Below are 22,701 nucleotides of genomic sequence, written 5' to 3'. Positions count from 1 at the left end.
AATCCATTTAAAATCCATTCCATTTTAAAATCTTGGGATTTTGGGGAGGTTTTTTTTTGTTAGTTTGTTTATTCAAAGATGTATGTGTGTATACTATACTCCTACATGTTTTTTGTTTACTCAAATATATATATATGATGCATATTATATATTTATTATACAAATATATATGCATTTGTGTGTATAAATATATATGTATGTGTATATATATATGTTTATATATATATAAATTGTTATATATATATAAATTGTTTATATATATATATATATATATATATATATATTGTTCTATGTTTCTTTTGCTTTGTTTTGGATTTGTTAAGGAATTTTTTATATCTAATTTTTCCTCTGTTAGTTGAGATTTACACACAGAATTTCTACTCTTGGGTGGTTCCATAGAAATTACCTTGCTTTTTGTTCTTCTGGTCAAGAAAAAGACTTCAGCAAATCTTGGTTTCATTTACCTCCTTCATTACTTTTTTTAAAATCATTTTTTTAAGTTCATCTTTTATTTTGAGAGAGAGAGAGAGAGAGAGGAAGAGGAATCCCAAGCAGGCTCCACATCATCCATACAGAGCCTGATACCAGGCTTGAACTCACGAACTGCAAAATTGTGACCTGAGCCGGGATCTAGAGTCAGACACTTAATTGACAGAGCCTCAGGTGCCCCTACCTCCTTCATTACTGATATAATACTGCCTTTAGATAATTTAATTGTCTCTCTATTTTTATATCTTTGAGATATTGTCATTGTTTATGCAGTCAATATTCAAATAGATTTACCTACAGGTCCACAAGCTTTCACCCAAACTCATGGGCTTCAGAATTCCAGTTATTTTGGATTTTGACAAGTAATACACTACAAAACCTTGTATTACTTATCACCTCCATTGGGATCTGATCAGTACTTCATAACTGTGCACATTAATATCTTTACAGATAGCTATTAACTATTTAAGTGGGATAAAGACTATAAGGAGCCTCAAGTTATCAGGTCAGGTGAACCACCAGTTAAGTTCAGATCAGGTCTTGCTGACTTCAGAGGTTTTGGGATTTGGAATTGTAGATGAGAGATTGGGGGCACACCTTATGCAGTGTCTGCTTTTAGGAGCTCAACAAATGCTGTTGCTGACCTAAATTGTCAGCAGTGAGATTTTTACATAACATTTTTGGCCAGATGGTGGGATTTGGGGGTACTGTGACTTTAACACTGCAAGTCTACCTGTCTAGCTGACAGATATTCCTGCACCCAGTATATTCATGCTGGAAAAATTGTAACAATGAGATTGTGGAGTTGCTTAACATCACATATAGCAGGTTTAGAGCAGGAAAGACCTTTGAACTCAAAGTCTCAGACTTCCTATATTCTTATTTTCAACATATTTTGACTCCTAGGAAGGGAAGAAAACATCACAGCTGGATGAAAACATCACATTCAAACCAAACAATGAAGGGCAAATGGCAGTCAAGGAACAAAGAAAAGCTTCCTCACAAATGAGTGATGTGGATAGAGATCTTGAAAAGACCATTTGAGGGGAGTGGGAATCAATGTCTACCTCTCCTAAATGGAGATGTAAATAATCTGTTTCAGCTGGAAGGTTTCACAGCCTCATAGATTTTATGCAGAAATAAATTATTTTCAACATGGACCCAACATTTATTACACTAATTATACCATTATTCACATTCTTCTCCTAGAATGATCCAACATGCATGCGTTTTAAAATATGGATTTACAGAACTTCTTCTAATAAATCTCTCTTTTTAAAAAACCATTAGTATATTTTTTTCCTTAGTGATTTCAAGTTCCCAAGCAAGTTAAAGAGAAACAAGCAAGTTCCCTCTCAAGTTAAAGAGAAAGGGGCTGAAGAGTTAAATCTATCCTTGATAAACCGTCTATACTCACATCACCAAACGATCCTAGAAGTTAAAAGTGAATACAGTTTTTAAGACAATTTCAAGGGGATTTAGAGAAATTGTTTGCTGCCTTATATAGGAGTTCATTCACTATATGTGAATGCTTAAGCTACTAGGAGTCATTAGAAGCAGAGGATTGAAAAATGGGAAAGCAATGCTGAAGCAAAACATCAAAGAATAAAATCACCCAGGGCTTCAGGGCGCCTGGGTGGCTCAGTAGGTTAAGTGTCCGACTTCAGCTCAGGTCATAATCTCATGAGTCCGTGAATCCAAGCCCCGTGCCAGGTTCTGTGCTGACAGCTCAGAGCCTGGAGCCTGCTTCGGATTCTGTGTCTCCCTCTCTCTCTGCCCCTCCCCCACTCACACTCTGTCTCTATCAAAAAATGAATAGACGTTAAAATTTTTTTTTTTAAATCGCCCAGTGCTTCAACTGGTGCAAGGAAATGACTGCTTTCATACACTGTTGGTAGAAGAAGGGATTGTTATAATCTTCTAGACAATTAATCTGGCCATATCAGTATGATTAAAAATACAGCTTGACACAGAAATGCCACTTTTAGGAAATCTATCCTCTAAAAACAAAAGCATCACTATGTGAGGATCTTCATACATACATAGTGTTTATTCTTTCAATAAGTGAGTACCTACTCTGTGCCAATAATGAAAGACAGAGTAGTGCCAAAGTGTACATTCTAAGGGACCGAGATAGATGATAAATATGTATGGAAAAATATCAGGTATATGTATCAATGTTATGTAGAGTCTCTAAATGGAGCAATGTATCTACTTATCACTTTAAAGTGGGTGATGAAGAAAGGGCCCTCTGATCAGGTGACATTTACTGAGAAAGGGCCAACAAGAATCTAACCTTGGAAAAACTGCAGTGATTTTTATATGTGCAAAAGTTTGATAACCATCTGATTTTCAGCAACAAAGGAATGGTTAATTACATTATGACATGTTGCACAGCTCTTAAAGTAATGTCCAATTAGCGTCTCAAACTTAACTGCTGGAAGCTGAGCTATCCCAGACTGAGTGGCAGGGCCCGGGGTTTTGGACGGATTGGTGACTGCAGGGCAGCCTACCGACAGTGAAGCTTCTTGTCCTCCCGCTTTTAGGTCATTTGGCCTTATTAAAGTACCTGGGGTATTGTCTGTTGGGGAATTGCCCGCAACAGGCCCCCTGAGAAAAGAACCATAAGTAAAGAAAATAAAGTTCCACAAGAAATTGTGCAGCCCCACATTTAGCCCTTGCTATCCCCTATGGAGACTCCTCTACGTACAGGAAGGATAGCCTCATACGTTTGCCAGCAAAGAGGGCCTGTAAAGGAGAGACATATGGATTTGAAAGCCCCACGCCGGCAACTAAGGATTGTATCTCTGGGCACAGATGACTTCAACCCGTAGACCCGCCTGGTCCCCCCGGAGGCATTCCAGATGATGACTGAACCTAGTCGGTTAAGGTACAGAATGGTTCATTAGTTCCTAGGTGCATTGTCTCTCTGAGAATGTATGAGGCATGGGTTTCTAAGGCTTTTTCGGCCCCTTCCTGGCACCTCGGACCAAGGCAAACACATTGTTCTTCCGGCCTCATGTGGTTAGGAGGTCATGTCCCTGTAACTGTTCCACTTGAGGTGTTGAGAAATGGAGGGCCTTTCATGAGAACAGCAAGGCAAATGCTCTGTAGATTACAGATAAATGCAGATGCATAATGGAATAATGTAAGAAATTAATCTATAATCAAAGGGTATGTGGGAAAGTTAGGGGAAAATCACCATGCTATTTCTTAAAGGTTTTTTATACATAGGAACATTTTCAAAATTAGGTAATGTTAGAAAAACATAGATGACGTATGCTACAAGGAAATCACTAGCATATATAATGCCATGTTTACTACAATAAATCGGCCAGGTCAACACACTGCTGTTGTCTGTGTCCATTTTTATTTTTTGTTTTTATTTTAGTTTTTTTAGTTTTAGTTTTTTATTTTAGTTTTTTTTATTTTCTAGGTTTTTATTTTAGTTTTGTTTTATTTTCACCGACACCGTTCTTCCTTCGGGAACCCCTGGTTGCTGGAGCTGGTCTCTGGCACTTAACCATGCCTCAAAATTTAACTTCTGATCTCTCTCTCTTGAAAATGCCTATTCATTTCACAGTCTGTCTCATCTGAGTTTATGGTAACTCTTCTTCCAGTTTTTACGATAATAGCCTCGCTATCATCCCTGGCTCTGCCTTTTGGGTTACACCCCTATTTTGTCCCTCAGCAAATCTGGGGACTCGACCTTGAAAATATATCCAAAATTCCATCCATATACTCCATTCATGCTACACTCACTTCCTCCATCTTGCTCTATCATTTTTCTCCTAGATTACTCCAATGGTGTTCCAACTGGGCTCCCTCCTTATACTTCAGTCTATTCTCAGCCCAGCAGCCGAGGTGATCCTGTTAAAGGTAAATCAGAATGTTATTCCCTGGATCAAAACCAGTTTCTTTCAGAGTAAAATTCAAAGTCCTTAGTAAAACCTTTAAGGCCCTACAGGAACTGATCCCTACCATTGCTCTCACCTCATCCCCTTTTACTCTGTCCCTCAGTCACTCTACCCCCAAAGACCTAGGCCCCCAGCTACTCCTTGAACACACAAGGACACTCCTACCCCAGGGATTTGGTATTTAATCTTCCCTTTCCCCCAATACAACTAATTGTTCGTATTAAAGCTCTGATTACAGTGAGTAAAATACAACCCTTTAATGCTTCTAATCCCTCTTTCCTACTTACTTTTTCTTTAATGTGTTTCACTATCTAATAATACCATGGATTTTACCCAGTTATATTGTGTAGTATCTCTCTCCATCATTAGAATATAAGCCCCATGACGACTGGGGTTTTGTTTTACTCACTCTGTAACCCCAATGCTTAGAACTGTGCTTGATGCATGATAAATACTCCATAAGCATTTGTTCAATCCACAAATAAATATATTTTTAAAAGATACTCAGGGGGTACCTGGGGGGCTCAGTCAGTTGAATGTCCGACTCTGGCTCAGGTCATGATCTCACAGTTTGTGAGTTTGAGCCCCGTGTCAGGCTCTGTGCTGACAGTTCAGAGCCTGTAGCCTGCTTGGGATTCCGTGTCTCCATCTTTCTCTCTGCCCCTCCCCCACTTGCGCACTGTCTTCCCCGCACCCCCTCAAAAATAAACATTAAAAAAATTTTTTTATTAAAAAAAAAGCTACTCACATGGGGTTCCCCGGGGGGCTCAGTGGGTTAGGTGTCTGATTCTTGATTTCAGCTCAGGTTATGATCTCACAGTTCGTGGGAACACATCCGGCGTCAGGCTCTGCACTGACAGTGAGGAACCTGCTTGGGATTCTCTATCTCTCCCTCTCTCTCTGCCCCTCTCCTGCTCACACTCTCTCTCTCAAAATAAATAAAGAAACTTAAAAATGATTTAAAAAAAGATGCAAAAGTAAATTGACATATGTGTACATATTTATGAGTTTATAAAACGGTGTGGGAGTATACAAACCAGAAAGTTCATATTGATTCCCTCAAGAAAGTAGAAGCAGAGGCAATGAGGCAGATTATTAAGTTCTTTCCTTAGGCGTCTCTGAATTGGCTTCTTATTATAGGGGTTATATTTGTGAATTTTTTGAGAAAAACATTATAATTTAATTTTAAATAAGTATATTGATGTTAGCCCAAAAATGTACTTAAAACCCTCAAATCCAAAGATTAATCCATTTCTCCCTTTCATCATTAGTGTCAGTATTTTAATTGGAAACACATAAATATTCAGGCATGGTAGCTGTTTATACAATAAAAGATCCAAGAGTTTCAGTAGTTTCTGAGCTTCCCAGAAATAGAAGCCATTCCAGGCTTCCTCCCTAAAAGCATAACCCCCTGCATCATGACCAAGAATAACCTAACTGAACCTTTAGCAAATCAGTCCTCATTCAGAAATATTTTTTTTCATATTCTGATTATTTCTGGCATTAAAGAATAGTTTAAGAAGGCTGAAAAACAGCATGTGAAGTGACTATTCATTTTTTTTTCAAGTGAAGCAGTGTGCAGAAACATAAACAAAATACAGCTAAAGGAGATGTGGGGATGAAAAACAGCCTCTTTGACTTTCCCAGGTAGCTTCTGAGATAGCTAAATGGAAGTCTTAGGGGTCCTTGCACTTAGATATTTATGAACCATGATGTGGGCAGGGTGAAGAGTAGAGCAGTCTGTTAACTTTCAAATAAAGTTGAAGGAATGTTTGAAAGAAATGAGACAAGATAACTGTTCTCAATTATTTTAAGAAGCAAGTTGACTTTTCTGTGAAGCTCCAGAGAACGTCAATAAGTTTAGTGAAAAGGAGGTTTAAGAAGACAACTTGTTTGATACTAGGAAAAAATAAACTGTCTGGAAATTATAGTTGGCCCACGGTGGAATGAACTGCCAAGTGCGATAGCAAACCTCCTGTCTACTAGAGGAATGGGAACAGAGACAGAACCTGGCTAACCAACAAAGTGTGATAGATGGCATTTCTTACCAAGTGGGAGATTAGATCATTACAATTCCTACCAATTCTCAGGTTCTAGGGGTCCATGTGTTAGGACTCTTGGTTATAAGTGACAGAAACTCTCCTTTTGCTTAAGCTTGCACAATTGAAATGCCAGATTGGATCCTAGCTTAAAATGTGGCTCAATTCAAGGGTTTAAGGTTTTGCATCTCTTCTCCCTCCTTCTTGAATCTATTTTTGTCTTCTTTTTTGGCTTAATTTTCATGCAGAATCATTTCACATGACAACAAAGGCTCTCAGCAATCCCAGGCTTAAACTATCCTTATACCTCGAAATCTTCAAGAAAGGAAAGAAAGGCACTCTTCTCAATGGAGAAGTCTAGGGAAAAACTCTGTCACATCTATGGTTACATGCCTGCCCCTGAAACAATCTCAGCATCCAGGCAGGTAAGGCACACTGATTGGCCAGCCTGGGTCACAAGCCTGCTGAAGAGGAAGAATTTCCACTCCCCTTCAAGGTCCTTCTAGCCAGACTCAGAATCAAATTGACACGAGACATATTAATGGGAGAAAATCAAATTTAATTTTGTACATATGGGAAATCCACACAGACATGCAATTCCAAGGACAGTCAGGCAAAAATGACGAATACATGACGTCCAGAACTAAGGGGAAGGGCAGGTAGGAATCTAAGACTTCAAAGAGAAGAAATGCAATTCACAGGAAGATAAAAAAGAGTAAATGTTTGGTAAACAAATGTTCACTGGGCCCCTCAGAAACAATGAGACAAAGAGAACTTGATCACATAGGTCTTACTTGTGTTCTCCCTGTCTACTATACCTAGTTCATTTCTTAACATAGTGATCTATGGTGATAGTTCTCTTCCGGGAGCAGATCAGATCTTCTATCTAAATTCTTTTTAGGTAGTTGAGGGGAAAGGTAAAGAGTTTTTCTTGAATGTACAGGGTTGTGATTGCTTTGTAATTCAAAATACTCTTCATGCCAAAATGGCCCGTCTTGGGGCAGCCTGCCGTTGGCCCCTACAAGCCCATCCCAGTCCCAGGCAAGCAGGACCACGTGAATGACAATTCCACCAGGTGGGGGTGGACTATTTCCCTAAAGGAAAAATTTCCTCAGCAGAAAAATAACAGATGTCTATTATATTCTGAGAAAAGCACATAAAACTAAAAGATTTGATTGTTACATACATCTGACCATTCCGGTGAACTCAAAAGGAGAGACAAAGGTTAACAGCCCTACTTTTGCAGATTACAAACAAGAAGGCGTTGAGTCCCTTCACATGTTTTGGCTTAGATAGAGCTTTCCAGAATTAACGAAGAAAATCATGCTGTTTTCACCGTTGCATTGCAATGGGATGGTACTAGGGTAAGAAGATGTGTGCTGTCACCAAATATGTTTCTGTAACAGATGGGAATTGCTTTTTCTTGAAATAGCTACTGATGTAGGGATGTTAAGATTAGCTAGGGCAATGGCTTTCCTTTTGTAGGAATTTGTATTATGATAATCAACCAACCAGAAGGAACTGTTAGTCATCCTTTCCCTGTTTAGAGGCAAAGCTTTGCAAATGAAAGAGAACAATATACATGTAGGATATACGTATGTGTATGTGTGTGTGTGTATTTCTCCTCTTCTATATATATGCAGACATTTATAGACTGTACACAAAATGAGTCCACGTATTTCTGACAAAAAGGCAGAATAGCATAATGTGTACGAGCAAGGTTTGGGAACCATTCTGCCTGATTTCAGATCCTGATTCCTTCACTTACTAGTTTGGGAACCTTAGGCAAAATACTTAATCTTTCCATGTCTTATTTTTTCTCGTCTTTTACTAATAATAGCAACAATCCCAAAGAATGAATGCATTAAATGAGCAGACAAGGGAAAAGCACTTAGAAGGCTGACTGTGGCATCACAAGTGCCCAATGAAGTTTGTTATCCTTAATTATTACTGTCACCAACCTTGTATGTGGTATGTGTAATGTTAAGGCCTCAGTTTCCACTCTCCAACAGCTATGTGAGGGTTCCCAGGAGTAATAGTATAGAATTTCTATAGAATTCTAGCATGATATTTTATTCTCTGTATGGGGGCATTTTTAATCTTGTGATTTTACTCACAAATGTGTCAAACAGCAGCTGAAACAACATTCCTGGTATTCAGAACCAAGAAAACCCAAACAAGTGAAGCTAATAGACAAAGAAATTGACCTAATAATGAATCATTTATGTTAAAAATCTCACATATACAATAGTTTTGAACCAAAGTAATTCTATAAATATTATCTTTTTAAAGAGGAAAGGGGTAAAACCAGAAATTTGGCATTTAATTTCTTGAATTATATCCTTATTAAACAGTGCCTATGACATGAATGATACAAACATACAAAGAGGGAGATAGGCAAAAAATGAAAACCAATTTTGCAAAATTGCTTAGTAAGGTAAATTCATCATCACTCATTAATGGTTAATCGGTCTGAAAATAGGCACAAACTTATTCTGGTCCCAACTACTTTACAGAGAATTAATTTAAAAATGGAAGATGATGGTTTCCAGAAGTTAAATTTCTCTGTATGTCACCAAGTTTGCTCCTAACTTTCTTCCCGTAAAGATGATTTGCTGGATATGAATGGAAACTTTCCCTTTTGGAATCCCCCATATGTCACTGTATAAATTGGATTCAGAGAAAGTAATTTGGTTGCTGCAAATAGGATTTCAGTAGCACAGGTAGGCTAGGCAGTAGGACAAGGCAATTCTAAGAAACCAAAACCCAGCTTCAGGAAACTAGCCCTTTAAGGAAAGATGGGGGAAAAAACCTGGCAAATATTTAACTCAAAGCCAGGTTATCCTCAAATAAAATAATGTACTTCCTGGATTCCCAAGAAATGCCAGTTTCTCTTCAGTGGTTTGCTGATGGCTTTTTAGATGTTATGATGTCACATAATAGATTTTAATCACTATGCTCGAGAAAAGGAGGACTATGTAGGAAAAAACGAACCAAGGATGGACACACCCAATGTAGAGACAGCCTCACCTGCTGATAGCCTGAACAAATGATAAAAACTTATTCTGATGAGATTTCTTGCCTGCATCTGGATTTAGAATTAACAGCAAGATAAAGCTGGAAAGAATTTTAGAGGACATCTTGTCCAATCCTTCATTTCTTGAGTGAATCTCCATTATGATATTCCTCAAAAGTAGACTTTTATCTTGAACACAATACACCCAGTGTTATTTTCCAGAAAGACAAAATCCATTAAACATAATGCAGTGTGGACTCTGAGAAAGTTCTTTTTTAAACTGAATATAAGTTGATCTCCTGGGAACTTCCATGCATTGATCCTAGATTGATCTCTTTAAAATTCCCCATAATTACTAAAATACATTTATTCAACAATTCAGCAACTATTTCTTGAGCCTCTCTGTCACAGGTGAGACACTTTTCTAAAAGCTGAATAGAAGATACAACATGAAAATATAGTTCTTGCCCTAAAGCTGCTTATAGAAATATAAAAGTGATGTAATTAGTTTTAGCACAGATCAGTTTCTGGGTCCAAGGTACAAGGAGATGCAAGCAAGATTTCATTATCTCAGTGGAGAAAGGCATCACTTCTTTGTAGGGGCTACAGAGAAGGCTCCTGAAAGACAAGGGAACAGGGAAGTGATATCACAGAGGTACTCAAGAGCATGAGCAAGGGTAAAGGTGAGAAGTTTGGGATTTTAATGCCTCCTGGATTTCTATCTTATACATGAAGATGGAGAGACTTGAACATGTTCTGTCACTGCATATGTGCAGTTTGTGACATTTGGACATGTGATAAATTATCATTTTATAAACCTGAAATGGATGGAGTTTAACTTGGCCACTTCCCTGCATGTGATCGGCAAGAGATTCTCATCTAAATAACCAAATGATAGTTTCTACGTTTTCTACAGGTATGGTGCAGTGTGTGTGTGTGTGCGTGTGTGTGTGCGTGTGTGCGTGGTGTGAGGAACTGCTAAATTTTTCTCACCTTGTCAGTCATCTCTGGATGAACTGTAATGTCTCCTGGAGGGGAACCAGGTGGGAAAGCCACAGATGGATAGAGCAAGGGATATTTTATCCTCAATGAATACAGAGACTAGCTGGCCCAAGAATAATTCCAGGTGGCAGAAATGTAATGGTACCCACTTCAGGTGAATTAGGCAAGGTTCCAGCAGGGAGCCAAGTTTGCTTCAGATTCCACCAGGAATCAGCCCTTTAGAGGACTAGAGGCTTGTATTTTAAACATGACAACTGTTATGCCTCTTGTATTTTCTGTAATTATTGCCTTTTTGTTCACTGAGTATTAAAGTTCTTTTTGAAAATGTCAGCCTGTCTCAACTGAGCAAAGAAAAACATGAAAAGTTATTTCAATTCATGTTTTGCAGCTTTAAAGGAGGTATGGGCTCCCTGGGGCCTGATGTAGTGGAGGCCACAATAATCTAATGGAGAAGAAGCCCCAGAGGAAAGAGAAATTTACAAGAAAAAAAAAGGTGGGTGGCCTCTTAACTAGCCATTCTCCTTTATAAAAATATTGTTCTGGACTTTTATTTTCATATTCCTATATCATAAGAGATTTATGTGTGTGTGTGTGTGTGTGTGTGTGTGTGTATAATATGCTTATATATAATATGCTTATATATACTTATATATAATATGCTTATATATAATATGCTTATATATAATATACTTATATATAATATGCTTATATATAATATGCTTATATATAATATGCTTATATATATAAATAAAACAAATATATATGTATATTTTATTTTTATTTAAGTTTATTTATTTTGAGAGAGAAAGAGAGAAAGTACAGCAGGGGAGGGCCAGGGAAAGAGGGAGAGAGAGAGAGAGAGAGAGAATCCCAAGCAGGCTCCATACTGACAGCCTAGAGCCTGATGCAGGGCTCAAACTCAGGAACCGTGAGATCATGACCTAAGCTGAGATGAAGAGTCAGACGCTTAAGCGACTGAGGCATCCAGGTGCCCCTATTGCATATATTTTTTAAATGTTTTCAAAATTCAACTTTTTTATTCTGGAAAACTGCCTGTGCATTGTAGAGGAGAATAGAAAATGCAGGTAAGCATAAAGCAGAAAATTAAAATGATCCATAATTCTAACATCAGAACATTGGTACTGTTCTGGTGTTTCATTCTACATTTCTTTAACTTATAAATGTATATACATTTCTGGCACAAGAGTAGAATGAAATGGAATTTAGGATTTTGATTTTTTACATGTATTGTGTTGTATCCCTTTTTCTGTTGTTTGTAAATTGTCCTACAGCAATCTTTTTAGTGGTGGCACAGCATTGCACAATGCATTTAAATCACACCTCACTTGTTAGGCATTTGACTTCGTTCCATTTTTACACATTTAATATGACATTACAATAACTAGATTTCATTTTCAGCTGAAAACAAGGGAGGGGTGGCGGAAGGGCATTTTTATAACCTAAACCTTTTCTACTTATCTAAACTTTTTATTGCAGCTTCTGATTCTATTTCAAGCATACTTTAGGGCATGAATGGGCAAACTTTTTCTATAAAGGATCACACAACAAACATTTTTGCCTTTGTGAACCATTTAGTCTCTATTGCAACTTCTCACTTCTGCTGTTGTAATACAAACACAGAAGCAGGGGCGCCTGGGTGGCTCAGTAGGTCAAGCATCTGACTTCAGCTCAGGTCATGATCTTAGGGTTTGTGGGTTCAAGCCTCACGTCGGGCTCTGTGCTGACAGCTCAGAGCCTGGAACCTGCTCCAGATTCTCTGTCTCCCTCTCTCTCTGCCCTTCCTCTGCTTGTGCTCTGTCTCTCTCTCAAAAATAAACATTAAAAAAAATTTTAATAAAAAAAACCACAAAAGCAGTCATAGATAATACGTTAATGAATGGGCTTAAAGGTGTTTCAATAAATCTTTATTTACACAAGCTGGCAGCAGGCTGGATTTGGTCTATGGACCGTGTTCTGCTGACCTCTGCCTTGATGTTCAGAGTCTTATGGCCATGCCTTATTTGATCTATACTGTCATTTTATAAGCTGAATATATACCAATGTTCTTCTAGGCTTGGGGGATATAAAGGTGAAGTAGACACAGACTCTGTCCTTGTGGAACTTAATATTCTGTAACATTGATTTCAAAGCAAAATTCAAATAGGCATGTGTGCAGTCAGTTGTTTGGGATAAACATGTAGGTCTGTCCCAATTGCTAGGACCACAGAAACATGATGGTCATGCCCACTAACACTTCCCACTACCTCAGTCATGCAAACCATACCTGTGAACCCTAAAATGCAACAATGTTTTCTTTTCCTAAAAGAAAACAGAATAAATGAGAAGAAAATAGAAGCTACAAAATGCTAGCACATTTCTTGCACTATACCAATTTTGTGACTTTAAACAATATCCTTAACTTCTCTAATCCTCAGTTTCCTCACCTATAAAATAGGGATAATAATGGGATTGTGAAGATTGAGGTCACATGTGTGAGATGTCTGGCCCACTACATGGAATAAGTGTGTAATAAATGACATCTAGTTTTACTGATATGCCCTTACATAGACAGTTGTTCATAAAATTAGGTAATATTCTTCACTGATTTGTTCATTAAACATTTTTTATTACAATATATAGAAAGAGCATCTCTGTCTAGGACAAGTGACAACAAAGGAAAGAAAGAAAAATATAAAAATTAGGCACCAGAAATGAAATCTGTAGATCTGAAGTCATTTATAAAAATGGACTGCTTTATCCTTTACACAGTTAAAGGTATTTCGTACATACTGTGCCTGACCCAGTTCATGTACCTCCACAGACCTCAGTCCCTCCTGGCTACCAGGCTCTGTCCTAGGAGCAGCAGTGACACCAGGTCCCATGTCCATTGTCATAAAGCCCTGGCCACATCCACCACCGCCTCATCTTGTATGGCCTCCCTTGGGGGTGGGAGTCATGGGGCTCCTGCACCAGGTTACCTGCTCTCAACCTTGGCAAATGAGGACTCTGCTTCAGAAGCAGCCACAAGGAGCAGGTGACACAACTCAACAGCAGAGGGTTAAAGAATTAAGTACAGAATTAACATCTTAACAGCTTTTACCAGTGAGAAACAGGGGACCCAGGGGGAACGAGCAGACACATTGCCTTCTTCGTCCATCTTAGAGGGTTCGGGTTTTCAAACCCACACCCAATAAATGTCAGCACACAAACTGTGCCTCAGGCTCTATTGCCTGGGGAGCCAGGCTGACACCCACAGCATCTCATTGAATCACCATGATAATCTAAACAGCAATCCTATGACGTAGATGATATTTCTCTTTTATGAATGAGGAAATGGAGTCCTTCCTCTGGAGGTGGAACGGTTCCTACAGGTCAGTCACAGCTAGACCTGACCAACTTGACTCAATGAATTTCCGTGACACTGAGCTACTTTCAACATCATGTGCTTCCAGTTAGGCTTTATAAGCCTTCAGAGTTAAAAAGGAAGTCACTCCTTTTCTTCTCCCAACCTCCTTCAATGCCAACAAGGGCCCAGGGCCTGGGTTTATTAGAAAAACTCAGTGTTCCACCTGTTTTAGAGAAAAATTTCAGGTCAGTCTATCTCCTGTGTGTTTCCTTTATTACTCCCACTAAACACTTCACTTCTGACACTTCTGCTCACCAAATGTGTGGGGAGATTTCCCCAAGACAACAAGCAAGGGTCCTACATCACTGGGTATCCTGCAGTTTAATTCAATTCTGACACTGTTTACCTGGAATTAGCAACAGATCACAGGTTAAGGGCTCAGTCCCAGAAGACTGCCTCCCACCACAGCCCAGTACCCCTTCTGACACCAGTCACAAGGCCAGGTTATCACCTGTGCTTCTGATCAAAGGATCCCACAACCCCCTGTTTGAGTCTGATTAATTTGCTACAGTGGCTCACGATATTCAGAGAAACACTTACATTTACCAGTTCATTAAAGGATATTATAAAGGATGTGAATGAAGAGCCAGACCAAGAAATACATAGGGTTTGGTTCAGGAGGCTTCCTAGCACAGGAACCTCCTTCCCATGCAGTTGGAGTGCACCATCCTCTGGGTGTGGAAGTGTTTGCTAACCCTTTGAACCCTGTCCTTTTGGGTTTTTATGAAGACTTCATTGATTAAATCATTGGCCATTTGCAATTGAACTGGATCTTCAGCACCACCACCTCCCCTCCAGAGTTGTATGTAGGGGGTGATGGACTGAGAGTTCCAATTCTCTAAACACCTGATTGGCTCCCATGGCAACCAGCCCCATCCATAAGTTACCTAAGGGCTTTTCAAAAGTCACCTCATTAACATAACAAAGACAACTTTATTGCTGTCATCACAGGAAATCCCAGGCTGTGAGCCAGTAACTGTGGAAAAAGATAAAATACATATTGGAAATACATTTTGGTCATCGAAATGACCAAATATGTATTTCCTATGAATCACAATATTGTATTGGGGCTGCTCATTCAGAATCCACTGAGAAGAAAGGACTTGGCCTCCAAGCCTGTGTGGTTCCATCTGATGTCAGCCTGCCTCTGACCCAGGAACCTACCCCACCCTTCCAGAGACATGGCTTCATTGTCATCCAGAGCTTACTAGGGGATAGCTCCACACCCTGTTTGAGGACTAGGGTGCAGTAAAAGACTACTGAGTTTTGTATGAATTCTAATACTTACTAGGTGGGTGACTACTCAAGCCTAAGTTTCTTTTTCTATAAAATGAGGATAATCACGTGATAGACACTGCCAGTGCCATGCCCAGCCCATGTGCCCCCAGCTCTCCCAGACAGGTCCTGAAGACTCCCATGGCTCTCTGAATCTCTGTCTGGTGGGGTTCTCTGGGAAGCAGCAAGCTAGTGCAGGACATACTGAATGTGCCAGAGAGTTCATGACTGGAGGACCTCAACCAATGAGGGACAGGAGTTTGTGGCTGAATGCCTCAGCTTCCTTGTGCCCTGCATAGGCCAATTCTGAGATGTGTTCTACACAGTCTCTTAGAAAATCCCCAGCAAGACTGAGCCCCACTTACCCACACAGGTCACCCACTTATTTACAAACCCCCTTCTAGCCTCCTCCCTTCCTTATGTCCCTTTCCCACATCCTCACTGTGTTACCTGGGATGGATTTCCAAATACAGTCATTTGCATCAAAACCTTTGCCTCAGGTCCTATTGGGCAAGCACTCTAGCTTGCCTATCTCAGGGGACAGTTAAAATAATAAAAAGGAAAGCCAAAGGGCTCCATTGCTAAATTCCAGGAGAATCAGGACTGTTTTGTTCACTACTGAATACCTAGTACTGAGCACAGTATCTGGCAAGTAGTAGATTTTGAATGCGTATTTACTAAACGAATGCATTATTTAATTGATTAATCTGAACTCACCTACTGACGCTCATGAAGAATTTACACTATTTGACAAATTTAAGACGCTCAATAGATGTCACGGGTTCATTCCTTCTCTTCTGTCCACTGTTTTCTCTTCTGGGTCTGTTCCTTGAGGTTTTAGAAAGGTTGAACAGGACCTAGGGTTCTTGGGGGCATTTCTTGCTGTATACCCACCTCTCTTTCACTACAATCCCAACCTCTAAAAAGTTTTAAAATTATACGTCACTGTCTATTACTTTTCTGCTTTGAATTGCTGTGCTGTCTGTACTCACCTTATAATGTAATATCATCAATTAACAGCTACAGCAAAAAGCAGTTACATTTGGTGCAAATCAATGCCTTACAGACTCTCCATGATTAAAAAAAAAAAAAAAAATTCCATCATAGACTCCTGAGTCTTTTCCACCAGTTTCCCCCAAAATGTACAGGAAAGTAGGTGACTTGTTACATGCCAGGGAAAAAGAAAGAAAGAAAGAAAGAAAGAAAGAAAGAAAGAAAGAAAGAAAGAAAGAAAGAAAGAAAGAATCTATATCAAGTATTTGGAAGAAATGTGAAGTTTAATGCACTATTTTATTAGACTTGGCTTTCCAGTAAAGTCTAAAGGTGGTCACAATATAGCTGGGATAAGTGTTCTATGGTTTGTTAAAGGACAAGACTACCTTGCAGAATTCATACCTGCCATCCCCCAGTCTTAGGCAGTGCTTCCAATAATAATAATAATAATAATAATAATGATAATAATAATAATAATAATAATAATAATAATAAACCAGTGAAACAAATAAAACCCTTCCCAGAAAGCTGGAGTGCTTATAGATCATTGTGTCAGAAGATGTCTTCCATCTGAAAATCTAGAGGAAGGGGACCCTGCATCTAGCCCTCTCAGTTTACAGAGAGACAGAGACACAGAGAGGATTGCCACCCACTCAAGACCAAAGAGCACATCAGTGGCAGAACAAAGCCCAGCTCCTCAATCTTCTGATTCTTCCTGATGCTTCTCCATCACATGCTACCTCCTTAGCTCCTGACAACAGGGCAAAAATAGTTACATGAGAAATATGTGTGTGGGCATGTATGTAAGTGAATGTTCATGGTTTATTTTTTCAGGGTTTCTGTCAATTTATGCCAGGTTTCCAAGGATATTATGTTCGTAAGAGTACAGCTACACATTTTCCCTAAACTAAAATCTCTCTTAATCATGTGTGCCTCATCTGTTTTCCTGGTTTTACAGTTTAGGGATCATGAATATACTGAATCTAGAGCTTCTACTGGTTCTTTTTCTGGGTCTGTGTTTTCCTAACAATAAGGTGAGGAAATTGAACAACTGTAGTCACTAGTGTATCTTTTAAATGGAAAATTCTGTGATCCCAGTAGCTTTGATGGCAACTATGTAGCATCATAGGCTTGTCTTATCCACTGCTGTTCCCCGGTGTCTATCATATTTCACCATACCATTTCTTCTTCACCTAAGATACACACAAGAGTTAGAAAACCTTTGCTGGGGGAGATGAAAGGGTAGATGGGAGAATGGAGGACTGAAAGAATCTACCTTGAGAAGTGAACTTCTTATACTGAAATTATTTGTGATTATAAACAACACTGACACAGTCCAACAAGAATCTCAATAATTTACATATGTGAAACCTAGAATTTTAGACCCACAAGTGTTAAGTTACTCATTATATTAATCTGCACATTCATTTATTCATTAATTTATATTCCACATATTTAGTTACACTCCCTTTCATCCACTCATTCATTATTTATCTAATCAATGCATTCAGTTAACGTTTATTGAGCACTATCCCTTCACCAAATTAACTTACTTCTTAAATTATTCACATTCTAAATTAGAACAAAAAAAGAACAATGAAAACATAAATTTATCAGAAAAGAAAAAATAAATAAATCTGATTTCATGGTCTTCACATCAGTCCTTCATATATCAATAAACCAACATATATCAATTAAGCTACTAATCAATGTCTCTCATCATTATTTATAATAAAACATTATATATATTCTATATATAGAGAGAATATATATATGGGACATATATATATATATATAGAATATATATATATAAAACATTCAACAAATATAGGCGTTCTGGACCAGAACCAAGGATAGGGAAGAAAATTTTTGGTCAAGTTGAGCTTTTTAATAGAAGTGTTGAATGTTGAGTGAATTCCTTTTAGAGATATTCAAGCTTAGACTGGATGAACAACCACAAGGGGATCTAGATGAATCGTCTTAGGAGTGTTAAAGCCGGTAATGACTTTCCGAGGCTAATAGAATAAGTTGACGTTTTCTTAAGAAAAATCTGTACACGCATACAAAAACAATTCTGCCTAAAATTTCAGAGTCCATGCTTCCCTGAATTCTATCCATTAATCCTAAATTAAGCTCACCCACTCTGGAAAGATTCCAACATTTGAGAAGAAGATGGAATAGTTGACCTTTAAGATCCCAGAGCTGTGAGAGTTCATATTTCATGATGCCATATATCTTCTATCTAAAATACATCTTCTATCTAAAATGAGCTTTGTTATTTTCTTCACCCCCATATTAATGCTTCTAAAATTGAGATGAGCTTAGTAATCAATATGTACATTTAATTCAGTATGACTTTTGTTTGTTTTCTGAAGAGCTTTTACTAAATCAATGGTACAATCTCCTAATCAATAGCAACTTTGAAGTAAGACACAGTACATTATTTATTGGATGATGTGTTTGGCATCGCTAAAAATAAAATTAAAAACAACGTCTCTGCCTTCAAAGAGTTGGCAATCAAAAATCTAGACCAATGTTTGTGAAATAGACTAATACCTAAATAATAGACTGATAGACTAAATAGCTAGTAATCAATCATTTGTGAGAGGGGCATTTTTCAGAAGTGGATGTCAGTACAAGGCAGAGAAAATAATTAAAAGGTCTTGAGATGGACCAAGGATTATGAATTGAATCTATGAAAGGGTTTGGGTGAAAGGGGTGGACTTAAACATTCTAAAATATTCGGCCCAGTGGTGTGGTTGCATGTGGGAAACAAAATAGTATTTAAATCTGCCAGCAATTTATTTTAGCTGTTGGAGATAAGTTATTAAAATTATCATTGAAGTTATAAATATGATTGAATGGGGAAGGATGTAAAAAATCTGTTCTCTATTCTGGAATGAACCTAGAAATTGTTCTTCATGCAGGTATGCCCTTTGTTTTGAGAGAATAGTTTGATAAGTCTTTTAGTTATAGATATTTCAGGCAAGTAACTACCCATTTTTCTCAGAAAATCCTGAAACAGTGACATATTCCAAATGCTTCAGGCCAAGCATTTTGTTTCTGAATATAAAAAATTTATCATTCACGGGGGTTACAGTTGCCTCCTTGCAATGTTTATTATATTTTTGCCGAGTGCCACATTCTTCAATTCCCATTACAGGGTAGGACATCCAAGTCTAGAATCAGAGTGGAGAATACTGGGTTGGGGTCTATAATCTATAGGGTTAACTGGCCCCTGCAACATGACTGCAGACCAGGCTCATAAGAAAGAGATGAACACTGAGAGACCTTCTGTGGGGGTCACAGTAATTACATTTTTACAGCAGTTATTCCCAATATTCAGTTTTACTACTCCTCCATATCTGTATTATAATTCTCTCTAATCCCCAGTTTCTCATAAAGTTTTGTCAGTGCTACAATCTGATATTAGCTTTTCCTAACTAAGAGGGGGACCTGTATCCTTGCCTGGGTCAAAGTAGATCACAGTGTAGCATGGTACAAAGAAATGTTTTCAAGCTGCAAGAGGGGACCGATGGAGAAGTCCAGGGCAGCAATCCATAAGCAGCAACCAATGCAAGTGTGCAAACAGCCAAAAGAGACCCAGAAATGCATTGAGAGAGATCTGGACTTCCTGCACTCAAAATTAGGGTTTACCCTATTTTATTCAACTGCTAAAGGGAAATACAACTCCTTGGAGACTTCTGGCTTGAAGACAATAAATGTGTTTGTGGGGTTTTTTTTGTTTTTTGTTGTTGTTGTTTTGTTTTGTTTTTTTTTTTTTGAGCCAGGGTCCTTAAGTTTTCTTCAGTGGCCTCAGAATATTATGAACCATTAAATTAGGTGTTGAAGGGGCACAAGAATTTCAAGCAACACAAGAAGAGATTTTATAGTAAAATAAGATTTTCTCTAAATACACATTTAAAATATACTGAGGAAAACATTTTGGAAAGGCTAGCTACGTGTTTCGTAATGGATTAGATGTAATTAGACTTTAAGACATACTATATTATGCTCCTTGGATATCATTGGCTTTTGGTTCTAATGCTCTCCCAGCAAGTCAACAGATAATGGAGCTGCCCTAGGGAGTCTATTCTTTGAGGAAGGTTGCAAAGCCCTAGGCACCTGGCTAATGACGAGCCATTTATTATTTTTGACTTCTGCACCATTAAAACAGGCTAAGCATTAAAAATGGAATTTATCCCATGAAGGTAATCAGAGATCTATATACAAAAGTAAATGAACAAAGATGTTTATCTCAGGTAACTGTAAAAAACTGAAATGAACCTAGAACCTAATAATCCAACGTATTAGATTTTTTCACTAAGTTACAGTGCATCCATTTCATGAAATATAATACAGTCATCAAAAAATATGTTGCATTAAAATGTTAATAGTGACTACCATTAATAATAATGCTGATTACAGTTCTGGATGGTTTGGATTCCCTTTTCTTTTTTCTTACCTGTTTCTGCACTGTGTAGAATGGTCATGATGTTTAATTTCTGCAGTAAGCAAAACAATAAAATTTGTTAAAACTGGGGTAGAAAAGAATAATCACGGTTAAGCCATTCTATATTGCTAAATACAAAAGGAAGCTAGAAAAGAGTAGATGGAGAACAACAAAATCTAAAATGTAGTTATATACAGAAAAAATATTTAAAGATCATGTAGTTAAATATTGATAGGTAATTCTAATTATTATATTATTATTCTACTGTTGTTAAAACGTTCAAGCTTTCTCCAGTGAGCATAAATTAATTTTTTTAAGTTATTAAAAATTAAGGGGTATTAAATTTCACCCTCAGGTGAAAGGTGGCTTTTCCTTAGCTGTTACAACTCTATTACCCAGAGAAGCCCACTTTCTCCTCTTCATTGTGAGAGCCTAACCATTTTGTAAGGTGACTCAAGACGTCACTGAGGGTATCAGGTGGGGGTACCATGTAGAAGAAAGATGGTACACTCCAATGGGCAGGCTGAAGGGAATTTAATAAAGTACTTTCTACCACATTGACAGTAAGGTTTAAGAAAGCCAACAGGACTTGGGGTGCCTGGGTGGCTCAGTTGGTTGAGCTTCTGACTTTGGCTCAGGTCATGATCTCGCGGTCTGTGAGTTCGAGCCCGGTGTGGGGCTCTGTGCTGACAGCTCAGAGCCTGGAGCCTGCTTCGGATTCTGTGTCTCCCTCTGTCTCTCTGCCCCTCCCCCACTCATGCTCTGTCTCTATCTCAAAAATAAATGAACATAAAAACATTAAAAAGAAAGAAAGAAAACCAACAGGACATAGCACATGTAGTAGCCAAGACTAATAACAACAGGGATGCTTACAGAGAGATCCAGGGTTTGTGGGACCTGAAATTTATTTACTCATTCACTTTATGAACTTTGATGAGATGAATACAAAGTTGCAAGTACAAATCAATGATGTAAACGAATGTTTTCAAATGAAAAAAAAATACAATAACTTACAAGCTTAAACAAAGCGGACAACCTCTACAAACACCTGGAAAGTAGCAGAGTTATATCAATTAATTGCCTGATGAAATGCTATAATCTTCCCCTACATTTTTGGCTGCATATTCTTTGATTTCTTTGTCCAATGACAACGGTTTGGTTCATAAGTTGTTATTGGTAATGACACATAAATTGTCATGATTTAAATCCAAACTGAGAAAGCCTGTAAGTCCCTTTTTATTATTTATTTCCGTTTCAAAAATTGTTTTAGGTAATGTCATGCGAATGTTTGGAATTATTCTGAAATTATTAGGGGAAAATGTCTATCAAGTTTCTTTTACAGGTGCCCTCTATGAAGTGGAAGAGTTTTTCACCCACCAGCATTGAGTCTCTATATTTCAACTTCCCCTCCAGGACCTAGTCACTTCTGCATCAGGCTTTGCAGGATACATCACAATTCAACTTCTGGCCATGTGTTTCCTTATGGTGATACCAGATGAACAGTGGATTATAGAAGAATTTCTGGAAGCCATTTCTTTACCATGTTAACTGCCCATAACTATTCACAGAAGTGACATAAAAATGATACCCCACTAAATTCAAACTAAATGTATACCTCAGGTCCCCATAGTCAGACCCTGCCTGTTCCCAGTGTCACTCCACATCACCTGATGCAAAGAGAATTGCAACACAAGGAAGGTAGAGTAGGAAGAGGAGGCAGGATTATTCTGCTTTGAACTAACTGTATCTGTTGAATTAACTGTATCTGTTTTCTATTGCTGCAAAATAAATGACCACAAATTTAGCAGCTTAAAACAATCCCCATTTAGGGCCGCCTGGGTGTCTCAATTGGTTAAGCATCTGACTCTTGATTTTGGCTCAGATCATGATGTCATGGTTTGTGGGATTGAGCCCTGCATCGGGCTCTGTGGCTGACAGCTTGAAATTCTCTGTGCCCCTCCATCTCTCCCTCTCTCTGTCTCTCTCTTTCAAAATAAATAAATAAACTTAAAAAAATACTCACTTATTAGCCCACAGGTCTGTAACTCAAAAGTTCTCTGGATTCTCTGTTCAGAGTATCACAAGGCTGAAGTCAAGGTGTTGTGGGGAGT

General features: G+C 38.3%; 1 long non-coding RNA gene across 1 annotated transcript in view; it reads left to right on the top strand.

Annotated features, from left to right (window-relative positions):
* Positions 1–22,375, top strand: part of LOC122231752 — a 39,266-nt gene extending 16,891 nt beyond the window's left edge. Inside the window, exons 2-4 of the long non-coding RNA XR_006208987.1 lie at positions 4,285–4,368; positions 10,852–10,956; positions 21,933–22,375. This is a non-coding gene — a long non-coding RNA (uncharacterized LOC122231752). The remainder of the gene's footprint in view (positions 1–4,284; positions 4,369–10,851; positions 10,957–21,932) is intronic.
* The last annotated feature ends 326 nt before the right edge of the window (positions 22,376–22,701 follow it).

The sequence above is a fragment of the Panthera tigris genome, chromosome A1 (genome assembly GCF_018350195.1).
Source record: "Panthera tigris isolate Pti1 chromosome A1, P.tigris_Pti1_mat1.1, whole genome shotgun sequence".
Lineage (NCBI taxonomy): Eukaryota > Metazoa > Chordata > Mammalia > Carnivora > Felidae > Panthera > Panthera tigris.
The sequence above is the reverse complement of the archived record's forward strand: the minus strand, read 5'-3'. Positions and strand labels throughout refer to the sequence as shown.